This window comes from Triturus cristatus, chromosome 5_1, assembly GCF_964204655.1.
Source record: "Triturus cristatus chromosome 5_1, aTriCri1.1, whole genome shotgun sequence".
Lineage (NCBI taxonomy): Eukaryota > Metazoa > Chordata > Amphibia > Caudata > Salamandridae > Triturus > Triturus cristatus.
This window is the reverse complement of record NC_140587.1, coordinates 940,991,645-941,012,047: the sequence shown is the minus strand read 5'-3', so window position 1 is coordinate 941,012,047 and position 20,403 is coordinate 940,991,645.

Sequence of the window (20,403 nt, the reverse complement as noted above, 5' to 3'; positions counted from 1 at the left end):
CAACGCGCTTTATGTGGGGATTCCAGCATACTCTCTTAACAAACTTCAAGTGGTGCAAAATGCAGCAGCACGGCTTTTGGGAGAGATTTCTCAAAGAAGTAGCGTGCAAGGCTATCTCCGCTCCCTTCACTGGCTCCCTATGGTGGCCCGGGTGAAATTTAAATCTATTTCTATTGCCCATTGTGCCCTGCATGGCCTTAGGCCAACCTACTTGCAGAAACGGTTTTCCTTTTATGTTCCGGGGAGACTGTTACGCTCCTCCATTCTCCGCTTGGCAAAGGTTCCCTGCTTTCATCGGCATAGGCTGGGTGGCTGTTCTCTTGCTGTTTTGGCGGCCCAGGCTTGGAACGCTTTGCCACTTGCGCTTCATAATACTAAAGATCGTGTGGCTTTTAAAAAATTGCTAAAAACTCATCTCTTTGCTTAGTTTGGTCGTGCTCTCAGTCCCCTGTGCTCGCTCCGGGACACTCCTTGGAGTAGCTGTGCGCGTTAGAAAATTAATTAACATAACATAACAACCTCTCAGTCTTTGACAGAGGACCTATCTCTGTTCTTCCACACTAAAGTGGAGAAAATTTGCTCCAAGCTCTTTGGAACACCCTACCTACCAGATAAATTCTACCTCTTCTCCTGGTAAGGTTGGCTCACAGCTTGAGGCATTTAAAGAGATTTTGCTAGCCAAAACTTCACATACTATTTTAAGTCAAATCTGGCTCCCCACCTGATCCCTGCCCACCTGCATGCTTTCTAAAGCAGTGACATCAACTAATCCACAGACTAATGCCCTTATCAATTTCTGCTTAGAACGTGTTGTGGTACGTTCTAGTTGGAAAAAAACATTGGTTGTCCCTGTTTTAAAAAAAGTTAACACGGATCCGCTGATCTTGAGCAATTATAGGCCCAACTCTCTCCTTCCTGCCCTTGGGAAAACGTTGGCATCCCTGATGAACTTTCAGATCGCCAGGCATGTCGAGCAGAATAATATTCTTCATCCGACTCAGGCTTCCGCGCTGGCCTAGCTTGAGGTTACCGAATACATCCGAGGGAATCTCAATCTTGGTCGTAAAGCGATGGTCATTTTATTAGATTGGTCTGCCATTTTCGACACCGTGTCTCATAAGATCCTATTGTAACCAAGAAATGCAAATTAGATAAGCAACGTTACAAACTTTTGTGCCAGATGTAAAAGGTTATAAAAAGCCCGAAGTGAAAGAACCATAACAAAAAAAGGAAAATAATGGTGGCAAAGCATGTGTGATATCGGTACATCGGTTACAGCCAGCCTCATCCAATAAATACATCAGTGAAATACAGTAGCACAAGGGAAAGTCCTGTAGTTTTTGTTTTTAAACAATGGTCTATTTGTGAGGAGGTTGACGGTGTTTCGACCCTATAAGGAGTAGAAGAGTCTCAACAGAACTGTAATTGACCTTGGCGAGGGTTTGTCAAAGAGCGGTGTCTGTGTACATCACATCACTTAAGGACCACGGGAGGATGCAGACCCGTTGCAAGACTGCTGAAACCTACCGGCGAGAAATCAATCATCAGATTTATTCATAACTGAAGCCCGACTTTGATGAACTTATTTAAAGGACTCCAAATAAAGATACGAGTCTTACAAACATCACCTGTCTGTGAGGATCGTCTATACATCCGAAATAGCAGGTATCCAACTAAGATTGCCTGTGTCTACATATATCGTCACTGACTATTAGCACTGTGCAGATAAGGATCAACTTTAATCGATCTCAGGAGTTCCATATAATACACAATAGTCCTGAAGATGGTCTCATGGACGATTGCATGAGAGACCGAAACGTCGACCTAAGACACTTTTTCAAAAATCAACATATATAAGAAAAAGTGTATACAAATGTGATACTGTAGGACCATTGAATTGTTATCAAACTTCCTCTTGTTACATTGTATGCGTATAGTCACAGTACCCTTTATAAATTCTTTGAAAGATAAAATTTCCTTTTTTATATACACCCTTGTTAGAATATTTTTTGATAATTTTTCTTATGATTTGATTGAAGTTCTGATTGTATTTAGAATTGATTTACATTTACCAGACAAAATTAATAAAAATTAATTTACTAATAAGCAATTGATGAAAGCTTATAACAGAATGAGAGTTTGAAATTTCATGACTGAGTACTTTAAACAAATCCCTTGACGGCACTTTAACCCGTTTATTTAATTTTGCCCAGGCCCTCGAGGGTAGATTGGGTTTCCATTTTCTTTAAATACAAAAATACGGGAGGATTGCAGCAGAATAGTTGGACGCAAGGGGGAGTGCCAAGGGATACACCACAAGGAGATTAAGGGCAGATGGCATAGAGGTTAAAATCTCCAAGGAGGAAAGAGAATGACAATAACACTCACTGGGCTTGAGACCTTGAGGTATAGTGGCGCTCGATGCAGCAGGAGGGCCCGAGAGGGAAGCAGGAATCAGTGCTGTGAGTACGGAAATTGAGGCGAACTCCACAATCTGATGATCACTGAGGAGTATTGTAGCCGATCGCCAGTGTCTCCATTACTTTCCTTGATTTTTATTTGCGGCGCTGCCACTTTTTGCCAAGGGGAAGCTTTGAATTTAATTTTGGGGGAGAGTAAGTGGGAATCAATCACCAGTTTAACCTCACACTGGAGACACTGACGATCGCCTGCGATACTCCTCAGGCGATCCCTTCTCAGCAGATCCTCCAATTGTGGAGTTTGCCTCAATTGCTGCATTCAGGCTGCACTCACAGCACTGATTCCTGCTACCCGTCAGGGTCCCCCGCTGCCTCGGGCACCACTATACTGCACGGGCTCAAGCCCCGTGAGTATTATTGTCATTATCTTACCTCCTTGGTGATTTTAACCTCTAGGGCATCCACCCTTATTCTTCATGTCGTGTATCCCTGCGCACTCCCCCTTGGGTCCAACTATTCTGCTGCAATCCTCACGTGGTCCTCAAGTGAGGTTATGTACAAAGACACCGCTCTTTGACAAACCATCCTCCAGGTGATACTAAGTCCCAATGAGACCCTTCTACTGTTCATAGGGTTGAAACACCGTCAACATCCTCACAGGCAGACCATTGTTTAAAAACAAACACTACGGGATTTTCCCTAGTGCTACTGTATTTCACTGACGTAGTTGTTGGATTAGGTTGTCTGTTTAACACAAATGTACTGATATCACACATGCTTTGTCACAATTTCTTTCCTTTTTGGTTATGGTCCCTTCACTTGGGGCTTTTAATAACCTTTAACATCTACCAAAAAATGTCAGCTTTTCTTATGCAGTTTGCATTTCTTTTTTAAAATAAACTCTATTCAAATGAATTGATTGCAACAACTTTATACTGGTTGTTACTTAATTGTTCATTTCCAGATTAAATCTCAACAGCTATTTTCTGTCCTATTATATTCTCTTTGTGTATGAGTTCCATGTGAATGCCTGTTTAAACTTTGTGTTAGATACCTATGTTTACATGTACATTTGGTTCGCTCTTGTTTTGGAAAAATATATAATAAATAAATAATCATAAAATCCTGGCACAGAGATAGGGGAAGGCTGGAAATGCTTTTCTGCTACTTAGCCTATAGGCATCAAGCAATATTTCTATCCCCTTCACCTCACAGTTCAGAGATATAAGTTGTGGTGTCCCTCAGGGCTCAGCATTAATCCCTACCCTTTTTAACATTTATATGGACCCATTAGCCACAATAGTACAAAGTTGGGGTACGAACATTGTCTATAATGCTGATGACACACAACGTATGTTGACTTTCCATCAGCTCAATGATTCTGTGGTTTGTGACTTCCAAGGATGCCTCACGCCATTGAAAACTGGATGCATAACAGCTGCCTTCAACCCAACTCTGACAAATCTGAAATTCTGATGTTTGGCACCACTCTCCACTTGATACCATGAGACTTTGGCCTCCTGAGCTGGGACCAGCACCCACTCTAGCCACAGTGGTTAGGAACCTGGGGGCGCTGATGGATACGGCTCTATCATTCAAACCCCAGGTTCAGGCCACTGCTGCTGTTTCGGCATTTTAAAATTACTAAGGAAGTCTCTGAAATATCTATCTCTTGACCCCCAAAAAGAAATTGTTAATGCACTAGTAATGTCCAGGTTGGATTATGCCTATGCACTCTATCAGGGAGTCCCTAAGAATCTATTGACATGGCCTCAGCTTGTACAGAATGCCACAGCTCAGCTCATCTTGAATTTCCCAAAAAGACACTCTTTTAAGCAAGGTCTTAAACAATTGCACTGGCTATCAGTGAAATCAAGAATCAAATGTAAAACCCTCACGATCACACAGGAAGCATTCTATCTGAAGGGCCCAAGTTATATTCAAGACAAGTACAACAAATATCTACCTTCTATGGCTCTCGGCTCATCCAACCATAACCTATTGTGTGTTCTAAAAATTCAGAAAGCCAGATCCAGGGGCAGATCTTTTTCCTTTCTTGCCCCCTCCTTTGGAATGCCCTACCACACCTTTAAGTTTTGCTACTTCGTATGTGTGCTGCACAGTGCGGCATGCATGCAAAGTCAGAAAAAAAGGAGAAGTGAATTTTTTTTTCTATTAACGCCTGCTTTCTAGCGGCATTATTTTTTGGTGCTAAACCCTGTCTACTCATGTTAGTGGCTAGGGTTTAGCCTAAAAAAGCATGGGTGATTGCATGGGAACACACATGTACGACCCATGTAATGCCCCTTGACTCAAAGTAATGCAAAGCAGCGTTTTGCACTGCTTTGCATTACTTTCCCATACAAACCAATGCTAATACCAAATATTGTTGGTTTGTTAATCACCAAAAGGGTTTATCGAATATCACACTCTTCCTGGCCATTCTGGGGCAATGAGGATGACTTGTGCCCAGTTTTGGCAAATCTTCCTAAAAACTCACAGGGGCATATTAGCAAGGGCGGTATCGCAGCTTTAGCGGCAATTCTTGCTGCTAAAGCGGTGATATTTCTATCGCCCTATTAGCAAGCTGTCGCTAACAGCTGTTAGCGACAGCTTTATGGTGAAAGCGACTGTTTTGGTGCCACTTTGCATGTCGGCGTTATTTATAACCCCGGGCGTAGTACTACGCTTCGCCCACGTAGTGTATGTAGCGCTGCCTGCTTCGCAGTTTTCGAAGTAGGTGTAGCAGGCAGTGCTACGCACAGGCCAGGGCGAAGCGGAGCTGCCTGCCGCCCGCCACCCGCCTCCCGCCTCCCGCCAGCCCTCCTTTTAAAATAATGTCATGTATGATAAAAAAATTAAATATAAAGACTTACCTGCAGCGCGGCCACTCCGGGGCTCCCTCTTCCTCGTTCACAACTTCTTGTCACAAATGCGCATGCGAGGACGCCCGCGCATGCGCATTTCTTGCATATTTGTGATAAGAAGTTGTGAGCGAGGAAGAGGGAGCCCCGAAGACGCCGCGCTGCAGGTAAGTCTTTATATTTAATTATTTTATCATACATAACATTATTTTAAAAGGAGGGTGGGCGGGAGGCGGGCGGCGCGTAGTGGGGCTACGCTGAGCGCGCGAGTGTGCGTAGATTTGGGCACACTACGCGCTGCTCCACATAGCCCCACTACGCCCAGGCTTAGTTATTTATCGCTAATGACATGCAAAGTGGGCGTTACTCCACACCACCCCATGGGAAACACTCGCTAATACAGCTTCGGGATATTAGCAAGGCTGCACAAGACCCGCGATGCGAGCTTGAAAGCCACGCTAAGCCCCCTTTATCGCAGGTTTTTAACACCTGAAAAAAATACGACTTAGCCATCTCTAACATGGGAGGTGGATTGCATGGCTGAGACCATACCTGCCTATCATCAAGGTCTGCAGTATCGCTGGGAAATCATCGCTTGTTTTCCCACGATACAGCATGTTATCACGGCTATCGCTGGATTTATTATCGCCTTGGAGATAAGCATTGCTAATAACGTGTTATCTCGGCGATAATATCCAGCGATAGCCGGCGGTAAAAAAATGAGCGCTAAGCGCGCTTTGCGATATATATCGCAAAGCGTTGCTAATCTGCCCCACAGAATTAAGGGTATAGGGGAAATGGGTAATGCAGCAGAAACTTCCACTTCAACTGAAATGCATCCATCCAGAGCACCCCAAAACAGATACTGACGGGTGCAGATCCGTAGGCACTAAGCCTTTTCATAGGAAGAGAATAAGTCCACCTGAGGCGTGCCCCTCTGGGGAAGATTGTAGTTAAGTGCCCCTTTTGGATATGGTCAGTCCCACTTTTTGCCTCGTATCTGATTAAATTTTGACAGAAGTGCACTGGGTTCCTGCTAACCAGGTCCCCAGGCCAGATCTCTTTCCTTAAAACAGTACAATTTAGCACCCCATAAGTCTCTATTAAATGGCACCCTTGGAACCTAGGGCAAGGAGTACTAAAAAGGGTCCCTAAGGGCTGCAGCATGTATTGTGCCACCCTAAGAGATCACTCACTATCAACATTCAAGCTGCCATTCCACCCTGCGTGCCATGGTGTAGAGGAAAACGTGGACATGACATGGCACACCGCCTGCTTGCCATGCCCACAGACACTGCAAGCAGGATAGGTAAGCCATCCTTACAGCGCAAAGGCAGGTGCACTATACTACATGTGAGGACATAGCTGCAAGTGCAGATATGCCTCTGTGATATCTAGGTCGAGTCTTGGATATTACAAGTGAACAGGGAAGCCATTTTAGGAACATGTGCTGGTCACTGGTGTTTACAAATTCCCCAGCTACATTATGGCTTCTCTGAAATTAGGGATGTTTGGAATCAAATATCTCATATTTATAAACCCACACTGATCCCAGTGATTGATTTATTAATACATGCTCCCAGAGAGCACCTTAGAGGTGCCCCTGAAAACAGTGGGGTAGCAAGGTCAGATGGTACACGGTGCGGAAAATTTCTTGTCACCCCCGGCTTGACAAAATGGCAAAAATATGTGTTTAAAACACATATTTCTGCCATTTTGTCACCCCCTCAGTGATGACACCCGGGGCGGCCCGGACACACCGCACCCCCTTCCTACGCCACTGCCTGAAAACCTACCAGCTACTAGTGTGCTGGCTGACCAATGTGGACCAACCTGCCACCACAGACAGGTTTCTGACCCCCTGCAGTTGACAGCCCGTGCTCTAGGAGGACAGAAACAATGCCTGTTTTGGCCAGAGGTGCCTCTGCCACCTTTGATATGTGCCCCAAGGCTGACACTGACGGGAAAAATGCCAGCCCTGTCCCATTTGGCACCAAGACCGGTGGGAAAATTAGCTAGTTAGGAGGCATGCCCCCTCTCAGGCTACTGCCACCCCTAAGGTGGCCTACCTGAAGTAGACACAACTTTTAGAATTACACCATCTTAATTTTGGTAGAATTAGGCTTTCTGGGTCAGTGTTATGCCAATTTACCACCGGAAGTGGTCAAGTAGAGGGTGTAGACACTCTAAGGGTAAGTAGCCCATTGGCTACTACCGTGTCACTCCGTGTAACATCCCTAAATTGAGTATTTCAGTTGCACCCTGACACCAGTAACTTAGATTTGATGGACCAAGAGGAGAACACAGAGAACCGCATGAAAAAGTGAGAACTGAAGACTGCTGTAAACTTTTGCCGCAAAACCCTGCCTGCCATCTTGACAATCACGACCCAGTGACTTGTCCTGCAGCTGAACTCCTGCAAAGAACTCCAGCGGGCTGCCAGCACTTCTCAAATTGCCAGCAAATCTTCCTTGGAGTAGAAGAGCTAATCTGATGCAGTCAGGAGACATTTAAATGCAAAGTCCGGTCTACCGAGTTGCTGCTCCCCGGCCAGCCCGATGCAGCAGCCCCCCAGGAAAAGGACCATGTGCTCCAGAAGGTCAGATCTGTTTTTCCACCAAGTGAGAGGACACCAGGACCACTCAGGGCAGCACAAGACCAATACCCATGGGGCCGGAACCCTTGCAGCAAGCCAAGACCGTGAGAGTCCAGTCGTGATTCCAACTACTGCCAGACAAAGCAGCCATCAAGGGACATCAGCATCGCAGAGACCCAGTTACAGAGTGGCCCAACTGTCCTGAATTTTGCCCCCTCACCCGGCAAGACCGAGGACTGCAAGGCTCCAGGACGCACAGAGCCCAGCAGACCTTCCTACTTTGCACCAGAGTCCGCCAGCCGGGTACCAATGAACCGACTCTTGTGACCCGAGCTACCCCATTGGGAGCTCCTGGACTTGTCCCCAAGTTCCCCTCTGCAGCCGGTTTCTAGGTGGCTCCCTTTCCTTCTACATGCGTAGCATGGACAGCTGCCAAACCGATTAGTACCTCTGCACCCAGATGCCCCAGCGCAGGTAACGAGTAACTGCTGGTGGTACTTTATACCTTGGCCCCCACGACCCTAAGTCAAGAAGGAGAACCCCAGAAACCGAAAGCAAATAACTGTATACTATACATGCGTTTTCTCCCACATGAAAGCGTTGTGCGTAAAGAAGCATTCAAGTGAAATTTTACTTGCCTGCTAAACTCCATATTTTAAAAAGTACTTATTTGATAAAAGTTTTTGCTATCAAAATTTATATAAAAATACAACTTGTTTTTCTAAATTCGTCTCAGATTTATTCTTGACTGTGTGTCTCATTTATTGCCTCTGTGTGTGTCAACAAATTCTTAGCATTACCCTATGATAGGTCTAACTGCTCGCCCACACAACCTCAAAAGAGAGCATTTGGCATACCATTTGTACCTCTGTAATCCAATCGGGGTTTGTCTTGACTCTTTACACAGTGTACCTAATTTTGGTCCACTATATAAAGAGCCACCATCCTACAAAAGATGTCCTGGATTACCTCTGGTGGAAGACCCCACTTGTGATCAGAAAGATAAAGCCGGCTGAGGCTGTCACCTGTGACATTCAGAGACCCGGTTAGGTGTTTGGCGGTGAGCCAGATCCCTTGGCAGTGTGCCAAAGAAAACAGTCTCAGCGCCTCCAGACACATATGGTGAGACCCTATTTCCCTTGCTTGTTCACCTACCACATCACAGACGTGGTGTCTGTCATGATCTGGACAGATGATCCACGATAGAGCAGAGGAAGGTCTTGAATTCCAGCTGGATCACCCACACTTCCAACAGGTTGATGTGCAGCGTCTACTCCTATGGAGACCAGAGGACTCTGATCTTCAGATCCTCCAGATCAGATTCCCCCCCTACGGTGTAGACATCCTTCACTAATGTAATCACTGCCGGAAGATTAGTGAAAGCAAAAGAGACACAATTGATGGACGGAATGCAGAACAAATCAAAACATTCACCCCCAGTCAAGAGATCTGGGTTAAATCCATCATTATTTTGCTCACCATGCTACCCCAGTTTAGACCTGGCCATATGCAAATCAGTCTTGACGCTGTGCCTCATGGGAACAGTCCAGCCCAAACTGCCAATCCAGGTCCTCCCTGGACCGGAAACAAGCATCCTAGGACCGGTTTCTGGGTTTCACCCCTTTTCAACCAGGATAGCTTGATTTCAGTGGCACAGTGAGCCCAAGACCCACGTCTGGGCATACCTGGCACACTTAGGGCGAGAAAGCAAAAGACACACAATTGATGGACGGAATGCAGAACAAATCAAAACATTCACCCCCAGTCAAGAGATCTGGGTTAAATCCATTATTCTTTTGCTCACCATGCCACCCCAGTTTAGACCTGGCCATATGCAAATCAGTCTTGACCCTGTGCCTCATGGGAACAGTCCAGCCCGAACTGCCAAGCCAGGTCCTCCCTGGACCGGAAACAAGCATCTTAGGATGCCAGGATAGCTTGATTCCAGTGGCATGGAGAGCACGGGACTCACGTCTGAGCATACCCGTCCCACTCGGGGTGACAAATGCAAAACAAGCATTGGCATAGCCAATAAGTCTCGCCTTTGGGGCCTTATAAGTGTTTAACCATACAACAGTTAATGTTGTTACACCAAGGATATTGTGCTGCATAACTAAATACTTATAAGGTCCCAAAAGCGGGACCTATTGGCTATGCCAATGCTTGTTTTATATAAGACTGCTAAGACCCCTAAAGCTGTATTTTACCCAGACCTAAAAATGAATGCTTCAGATAAAAATGTAGGGCACTGCGCCTAAAATGACCCACCCGGCTTACGTCACCATGGCACCCTAGGTTCCGCAGTCGTAGTACATGGACTAAAGAGATATTATATGCATCATCGAGAAATTCAAAAGGTACTTTGATGATTTTTTTAAAAAAAAAGACAATAGGTAATTGTGTCTTGCATAAATAAATGCTACGTTTTGCATACCGCAAGTGCCGTGCTAATACATCCAGTCCCCTGGATGTTGGTAATGAGGAAAAAAAACCAAGTAAGAAAGAATACGCGATTTCAAAGGCTCAAGGGATGAACCTAAAAAAAAAATCTACAGGAATCTATTTGCAAGCGGTTTATCTACAGGGTTACGATAATTTTTCACGCTGGGCCCATTTCTGGTAAAAATAATTACAAGTGAAACTCCGTGAATTTAAGAACACGTTTTCGACGAGAGTGTACTGGTTTAGATATTTTTTATTTGATTCCCTGCCAGTCAGGCAGGATAATGCAAAAGCAACGTTGACTTTTTTTTTTTAAATAAATGACATTCAGCAGTCATATCGGAAGTAGTGTTACACCATGCTCTGCTTGAAAGGAGCTCACGTAAACATTTACAAATCAACCTGGATGACGACTAGAAGGGGGATGGGAGCACACTGCTACCTCCCAGCACAGTTTGCCCCTTTGCATCCTGGTACATGCAGTTCAATTTAAATGCTTACTTGACATTTTGCAGAGTGTCTCACCAAAGTTGGTGCAGGTTAGTGCTGTTAATCTCTAGACACATGTGTTTCTGGATTTCATCCTTCTTCAGTAGAGATAAAACAAAATTCTTCTGGGGTTTGCTGAGAAACCTGCCACAATCCTCTCAGGTCTCTGTACCTCTCCCTGGCGCACAGGTGCCTCCCATGAGCTCGTCAGCCCAGTGGCTCAAGGGAGCCTTTTTGAAACAGAAGGGGGATGGGAGCACACTGCTACCTCCCAGCACAGTTTGCCCCTTTGCATCCTGGTACATGCAGTTCAATTTAAATGCTTACTTGAAATTTTGCAGAGTGTCTCACCAAAGGTGGTGCAGGTTAGTGCTGTTAATCTCTAGACACATGTGTTTCTGGATTTCATCCTTCTTCAGGATGACGACTAGAACTAAATTTGTTTTTCCTTGTATTTATAGGTGGAAACTTGAATTCCAGGTTGCAATACACGTTTTGGTTTAGATATAACGTAGGTGGCAGAGAGGGGGTGGAAAGAGCACGTGAAGGGCAGCGCTGCATTAGTGCAAGTTGAAATGTGGTCAGACAGACCCAGCAATACACAAGTGTTGCGGCCCCATATCTTAACAGGTGCGCGCCTCGCGCTGAAAGTTTAAACAAGCAGGAAGTGGGATAAGGGAGGGGGGGGTAGGGCACGTCGCGCGCACTAAGGCGGAGAGAGGCACGCAGGCTGGCAAATGGTGTGCACTTTCGCGGCCGCTTTGATGTTCTCAGTGGCCGCGCGGCTCACTGAGAACATCAAAGCGGCCGCAAAAGTGATCACGCAGGCTGACAAATGGTGCGCGCGCCCGGTGCACATGCACTGTAGCTGGAGGCCTGAAAAAAGCCACTAGTTAGCACTTCCAAAACCCGCTTAATAAAACTCTCGCCAGACCAGCACTAAAGCGCTGGCTCAGGCGAGACCTAAAGAACTATTGATGGACAGAATGCATAACAATGTCATACATGTCATAGATGTCCTGCACATCTAACCTGGGCTTCTATTGGAATTCTATAACGCATATTAGCAAGCCCATTATCGCCGTTTTAGCGTCAGTTTCCTGCCGCTAAAACGGCGATAATTTTATCGCCGGTCTTGCTAATATGCCCCCAGGTTCTCAGGAGAAGGGAATGGGATTAAAAGGCAGGATTGCCAGGGGCACAATGATAAAAGCAAGCAACTTGCTGTTTGACTGCTGTTGTCGTTGATGGATTTTCCCTTGCTGCCAGAACTCATTCCAGCAGGGCCTTGTTGACAGGTAGAGCTCCGTGAGGACACTAGTTTTATCCTCAGTGGTCGGCAATTGAAGATCCAGTACCCCTGCAGCATTTAACATCACCTTTGCAAGGAGACGACCTCTGATGTTAGTGGACCAGTAGGGAAGTCCCTGGCTAACTCAGGTGATAAGTCCAACCCACATGCTAAGGACAGGCCTTGGAAACCTAGAGGAGCCTGATGTGGGTCACCTTAATGAAAAAACTCCTTAGGATCCGAGTCAGTTCTAAAAATGTCATGAATGTGTCCACTATATAAATCTCTGGGCCTCAATACGAGAGTGCACCTTGGGCTCGAAGCTGGGGTGCAGTGTTGCTGTATCTGGAGCCGGAGGAGACTTCGACAGTGGAGGAGTCAGGGGGTGAAGACAGGATTGGCATCATCCATGGCATTGGTTGTAGCATCATGAAGCGTGTGAGATCAAAACAGTATGGAGCTGGCATCAGTTCTGATGGAATGGTGCCAAATGGCTATGGTTGGAACGGTATGAAGAGTGGTAAATGTGTCAGCTCCACTTGGTCCAAAGTTGCTCCAGATGGCATAGACGCTTTTGCGAACATCATGTGCACAGCGCTGAGGAATGCTGCTGAGTCTGCTACTGATGCTGGGAACTCTGGGAGAGCCAGGCTTGGCGCTAGTGGATCGAGAGTTGATGGTATCGGAGGTCTACCTGGAGCTGGGTCCACAGAGGGAGCAAGGCTGCACAGAGGATCCTTTGTAGGAATAAGGACTGTTTCCGGTCCTTAGGACAAGGGTCCTGTAGCAGACAGAGAGTGACTTACCTCTGGCAGGTTTCTTCTTCTTTCTCCTCCGTTTCTCTTTTTCTTGCCAGATGAAGTCGAAGGAGAACAGGAACAATGTCTGGAACACTTTTGGGACAGACTGTCATCCTTCGCTTGGGCCTTGAATAGTTTGACCTCCTCCTTTTTAATGGCCTTGAGGTTCATGCGGAAGCACGAGGAGCAAGACTTTATGTTATGGTCAGATCCCAAACACCACAGTCTGTGTGGAGGTCTGTGATGGACATCTGTCACTCACAATCCCTACATGGTTTGAGTCCAGACTTTTTTGGATTAGACATTATTCAGCACCACCCTAAAATGTCCTCAGAAGTGAATCTCTGGATCCGCATTGAAGGCGAGTTAAAAATGGATATGACATTGGTGTGAAAGGGTGGCTACTTTATGGTCTCGGTAGCGCCACCTGATGTCACTTCCTATGCTGACTAAGTCCAGCGGCCTCTACTAGCGACCTCGTTGCTTTGAATTTTCTAGATCCAGTCTGACACCATTGGGATGTTCTCCAGGTGAGGAATATGCTGTTAGCAGTACCCATGTTATGTTATATGTTATGTTAAATCAACTTTTATAGCGCAACGACTCACCGGGGGGCATCTAGGCGCTTACTTAGTGAAAAAGAGGGGGGTCAAGACGCCGGTGCTGTAAAAAATTCAAAACAGAAATGTTTTTAATTGTTTACTAAAAACAGGAAGTGAGGAGCATTCGCGCAATGCAATGGGCAGTTGGTTCCAGTACCGTGGGGAAAGGTACGAGAAGGCCTTACCTCCTGTGCGACTGAGACGTATTTGAGGGACGTATTTGAGGAACTTTTAAGAGAGCTAAGGAATTAGATCTGAGGTTTCGACCAGATACCTGTTCGGTAAGTTTCTTTTGAAGGTAGAAGGGACCTTTGCCATTTAATGCATTAAATGTGAGGCAGCAGATTTTAAAATTGGATCGCTTCGTCACAGGTAACCAGTGTAGCTCTCTCAACAAGGGGCCTGAGGGAGAGCCTGGAGGACGATTTAAAATCATTCTTGCTGCGGTGTTAAGAATCACCTGCAGTTTAGCAAGCAACGTCTCACCAATTTCAGCCAACAATGCATTCCCATAGTCCAAGCGGCTGATCACCGTTGCCTGGACCAGGGTTCTGCGATGTTTGATAGGTAGATAGGGCAAAATCGTCTGTAAAAGGTGTAAGCTGTAATAACAGGAGCTGGTGGTGGCAGAGTTGTGATCTTTCAAAGACAGTGTCTGGTCCAATTTTAGACCAAGGTTTTTCACGGATTGAGTAGGAGTAGGGGCAACTCCCAGCTGACGCGGTCACCAATCCTCAGTCCAGATGGTTGAGGCTTTTCTCATTAGCATAACCTCAGTTTTGCTGGGATTCAACTGGAGGCAGTTCTCCGTCATCCAATTTGAGATGGCGAGCATACCCGCCGAGAATCGGATTTGCTCAGCTTGTATATTGGGGCCAATTGGAAATATCAGCTGAATATCGTCAGCATAAGAGAGTATTTCGAAACCTAATGGTTCTACGATTTTTGCCAAAGTGGTCATATATACATTAAATAATGTTGGACTTAAACAGGAGCCCTGGGGAACGCCCTTATCGAGACGAGATTTCTGAGAGAGGTAGGGTCCAAGCATTATCGTTTGCCATCTGTCCGACAATAAATTCTGTAGCCATTTCAAGGCTGTGCCTCGGATACCACATGAATGTAGTCTCTCCACGAGCAGGGAATGTGAGATGGTATCAAATGCCGCGGAGAGATCTAGGAGGATCAGAACTGCTGATCCTCTTGCATCCATTACTTGCCTTAGTGACTCCATCTCTGCCAGGATCCATAAGAATTACTTTTTTTTGCACTATGCAGCAACCAAAGGTACTGGGTTGTATGGTGCACAGGGGTAAAAGTAATGCAGAGCCTTATTTATTAAGACGGTTTGCTGCTGCTCACTACCCCTTTGCTTGTGCACAAGCTATCTTCCTAGCGCCATGCACACACCTTTGCACCATGGTGCAGAGGTGTGTCCATGACGTCTAACATAGGATTTGTATTGGAAGCCGAGTCACAGAGGCACCTTCTAAAACATACCACACATTGTATGTGTGCTATTCAATGCAGCACACAAGCAATGTGTAGAATGTTTGGAGAAATCAAAACATTTCTCCAAGTTAGCGCCTACTTCAAGAAAGCATTATTTTTTACTAAAATCTGGTCTACCAATTTTAGTAGATCGGGCTTTACTTCAGAAATTTTGGGTCCTTTCAATGATCTGCCCAAGTTACATCCGTGTAGTACCCCTTTATCACAATGTGCTACATAGTACCATAAAGCAGCACAAATAGCTATGTGTGAAGAGAAGGGCATCTTTCCAGACCGAAATTCCTTTTGCACTGGAAAATAAATACCCTTACAAGACTTTGTGCTGCTGTGTCTCACTTTACATGACTTTGAGCTGGCCCAAAGTGTTGGTCAATATTCCCCTCAATGGCCAGCGAGTGCAATTATTTCAAAGAAGTAGTAATAGCAGTTATTAATATGATATACAAAACCAGGCATCTGAGGCCAAATATATTTATTGAACTTACTTTCTAAATTGTAGATTTCCACAATCTTGGCCCTATAAATAATATTGTGTTATGGGGCAAAACTTTAGGAAACTTCAGAAATTGTTGCATCATTCTCTAGGGGCATATTTATTAAAAAGTAATGCAGCAGTGCAGTACACGGAAAGGGCGGGAATGCACCACATTTAACACAATGTGGCACATTCCTGCCTTTTCCCTAGCACTGGCGCACAATGGCTGCCTAGCGCCAACACAGGCACCCTTGCACTTTTGGCTACTACCTCTGGAACTAAATGAAAGATGCTAGGTGGATAGGGGTCCAATGGTCATCCTGACTTTAGAGATAGCCTGCAAATCTTGATCCACTGTTGCTGGAACAAACTCCTTGAGGGTAGCCTTATCAGAGGGCCCTGCCATAACTAAGTTGTTATTCATGCCTGCAAATCTGCTGCTAGAGAATTTATTAAAGATAGCTTCCACTTTCTGTTGAAAGAAACATGCCAGAGCATCACAGAAGACCTGACTGTCCTCCATTGAGTTGTGGATCGCTGGAGTTGAGAACTTGGTCACTGACAGCTCTGGGATCCAAGTACCATCAACTAGGATACCTGGGCTCCCATTGATGTCACTGCAGCCACTGCTTGCTGCAGCACCTCAGGACAAGACCCTAATACTTCCAGTAGCATAGGGTGTTCAGTAATTCTTAACACTGAGGGCCTGATTACGAGTTTGGTCGTCCGAGGACCGCCAGACTCAGGGTGGTGCGGTGGTGGCAGTCCAGCCACAGTCGCACTGGCGGTCTAACCGCCCGATTACGAGTTGCGTGGTCGGTCTGCCCTGGGACCACCGCCAGGGAACTGCTGTTCACAGGAGGTGGCGCTGTGGCCCAGAGGCCGCAATATACTTGGCGGGACCACTGAATTCTCACCAAGCATATTACGAGTTTCCTCTCCACCAGAGTTTTCATGGTGGTGCCACCTCCATGAAAACCCTGGTGGGGAGGAAACAAAGGGGACCATACAGGGCCCCTGTGCTTCAACCACATGTGCTTGCACACAGGGAGGCACAACACGTGCCCCTCTGTGTGCATGCACATAGGTAACTGCACAGCATGGTCATTTGAGTCCGTTCCGTGCGGGATCCGTGTTAGCGGTCCCATTACAGTGCCTTTTTCAAAGGCACTGCTGCCTTTGAAAGAGGCACTGCAGTGGGACTGCCATGCTGCCCGCCCACCACACTACTTAAAAGTCATAATATGGCAGGTGGGCAGTGGCAACCTTAGGCAGAGCGGTGGTTTGCACCGCCGCGCCACTGCCCCGCCCAAAGTCCTAATCAGGCCTTCTATGTCAGACCACAAGATAAATCTAGCTACTTCCTCAGTCCTCAGTATTCAACTGCATCACTAATGATATAGCCCTCTAAAGCCTTTGAAAACATACCAGATCTTACTACTCGACAATGAAAGAAAACAAATCATTGCACACCTATTGCCTGATTCACTAAACATAGTGGGAATCATAACGTACCTCTACTACTGCAAATTCCTTTCACAGTTTAATCAAGTCAAGATAAAAAATCCACCATGCTTAAAAAATTACAAAGTAAAATGCAAGAGCTCCTATATGGAAGAAAGTTTACTTCATATCAAAAATACCAAAACCTGAAAATTCCTCAACCCAAAGTTAAAATCCTAAAGAAACCACATGAAATGCAGAAAAACCCGAATTTCTGTGGAGCATTTTATTAACGCTTACGTCCAACCAGGTGACACACAGGGCCTTATTTATGAAGGCTTGTAACATTTTTATGCCGCTATTGCATCACTTTTTGTTACACAACGGCGGCGTAAATATTGAGCTACGTTTGCCATATTTACAAAGTGACGTATCTAAGCAGATGCGTCACTTTGTAAATGCCTGCGCTACATTATTCCTACGTCTGTTATAATGTATGCAGAGGGGGGCGTTCCCACGTGAAAAAGCCTTGTAGAAGTGCCGTAGTGAAATCTATCAAATTTCATTGCGCCACTTCTAGGACGCTGCTGCGTCACAATCTTAAGCCTGTCTCACAGCAGGCATAAGGGTGATGCAGTGCAGTGGGAATAGGCCTCCCCCATGCATTGCTAGAGTTGCATCATGCTTATGCGTGGGTTTTGCGCTGACAGATACTTCAGGATTCCTGACGTATCTGTAATTCCTTGCGACATGGTGCGCCATACAATAAATAAGGGTCACGTATCGTGTCGCAAGGAGGGCACACAGAAAAGTGTTGCATCACTTCTTTCACACAGCAATGCAACACTTTTCATAAAGGAGGCCCCTAGGGGCTTATTTACAAGCCCCATGCGTCACCGTTTGCCACTTTTCGTAGTGAGGAAATAGGGTTAACTAAGTTAGCATGAGTAGTATAAGCTTGGCTGCCATTCTTCCGCTTTTGCACACGACACTACGTGGCTCTGTTCTCGTGAAATACTTTGCTGACGCTGCTTCACATGAGAACTGTCTACCTTTCACTATTCCAGCGGGGCACCGCGATCTCTGTCTGTACAGCCTGTTCAAGGTCGAATAACAATGTATGCTGTTGATTCACTTTGGCCAGTCCCACGCACATAGACATAACATGATGCACAGCGGCCCAACTGAAACTCGGGTGCTTTTAATATGGCATTACATGCATGAAAAAGCACCTGGAGAAACCCTTTCTAACATAGAAGAGCTGTGCTGATCCTGAGATGTAATTCACTGCATCTGATCTCTTAGGTATGGGGTCTCGCTGACAAAGCCCAGAGGTCTTCTATAATTATTCTAAACTAGCTCATGAGCACGGGGAGGGTAGTAAAAGGAGCTATAGTCCTGTTTCCACTGTCATTATATTATGATTTCCTCTTTTGTGCCTTATGGAATTGTAACAATGCTAAGTATATTGTTTTTACGCATTATGCTGCTCGTATTGGCTAGAGTACTGCATCTTAGAGCACGTTAGTTAAAAATAAACATTTTAAACTTTACAGTGTCTCTGTTTACTTATGTTGTGGACAAGTATGAGTGTGAACGAAAGAGTGTTCTCGTTTCCCACTATTCCTGAGAGTTTACTAAGTCGCATGTTCTAGGTTGTCTAATCATTGGTAGCTACGCTGAAGTACGGAGAACGAATGAGACACTAATGCTAGTCGGATTGGGGTTCTGGGCAGTGAGGTGGCTTTTTTGGTACACAACAATACACCAAGGTCCTGGTTTCCTGCGCATAGTTCTGTGCATGAGCAAAAACCCTGCAACATGGCGCCCTTAACATTTGGTCTGGTACTTATCTACGAGACGCTTTAGTAGTGCTTCTACTTGTCCACAATACCCTCACTCCTGTTTTCCGGTAAACAGTGGTGACGGCATAACCTACCTGTATTAAAACTTTATAGGTCCTTTCAAGCTTGAACATATAAAAAGGTTTTCTTATTCATATGAATTACGAACCTATTGCGCTGCCACGCTTTTAAGTTGTTTTCCTTTTCTTAGTCCTTATGGCTGATGTCGATATTGCGGCGCATAGCCGCACCCCGGTCCGTCAACATTTGGCGAAATATGGGGTGCCAGACGCTGGTATCGCACTAATCTTTGTGGTTGGAGCCGATACGGCTTTCCACTTTCAGGTATTTTACTCTTGGGTAATGTTTAAGGCAGTGAACGGTGATGATAATTTGTTCCATACATACACTCCCACTGCAGTACCTGTAGCTTATCGGCCATATACGACTCTTGAAGTACTGATTTCGGCATGGCAACACCGTATTTGGTTTAATGGCGCCCTCCCCCACACCGTGACTCCGGTCTGGTTAGGCCCTTTGTCCATTCCAGGGGCTACATGGCCAGTTTTGGACAGGTACACACCACATCCACATTATCTAGCAGACACTGTAGCTGAATTGCGTGTCTTGCACACCTCCCTGATTGAGGTGCATAGGGCTCTAGTACAATACGTATCCCACAATCTCCAGATGGGAGCACCTGGGGTTGCAGCGCAACCAGCTGGCCCGGCCGGGATGTCTATTAGTCCCGTCATGGTTAATTCGGTTATGGGCAAGCGACCACAGATTAAGGATGATTTACCTTACTGGCTTGCTGAGAAATGTGACCAGCTGGAAGCGGTATTTCCTAATACCAATCCTGTGGAGAAACACAGGATTTTAACGATAAGTTTACAGAAAGACTTAGTTCCAGAGGTAACCGATTGTGAGAATTGGGGTAAGGTGTTCGCAGCAGTGTATGCAAAGTGTTTTGGCACAACTTCTATGACTGTGCTACCCTCCGCGATTAAGCGTGTTCAGGATGAGCCTGGACCGGAGGCGGCAGTTGAGCTGGGAATGAGGCTTGGAGTGTTTGACGTAGTTGCTGATCTCATACTTGTGAACATCAAGGGGGATGCGGTTAACTTTCAAGTGTCTAATGCTTTGCGTCTTGTCCCGGAAGAAGAGAAACCCCGAGAGTTACCAAAAATTATTGCCGATGCCTATAAGACCATTGGACGCAATTGTTTGGTTTTTAAGCCTTTTGCTAAAATACCGGCACAACAGCAAACTCAGATTGCGCAGTCTAATAAAGACGACCGCCCAATTTTTCCTAAAAAGAATTGGAAAAATAAAAAACAGGGGAAGCAACAACAGAAACAGGGGTCACGTGCAGCGTCACCGGCACCCGAAACCTCTGAGCGCACTTATGATTTGTGCGACCGCGCGAGAATTAGGTCTCCTGACAGGTTTCAGGTCCCTGACCAGCGTTCTCCTCGTTCTTTACAGGAAACATCAGGCTCACAAGCCGGTGGAGGTGATCGCCAGGATCGCGGCAGAGGTCGAGGTGCGAGGTGCCCTGCAAGGACGCAAGCAACCTCGTCAGACTGATGGTAAAGGGAAGCAGGACGATTTTCCTCGTGAAT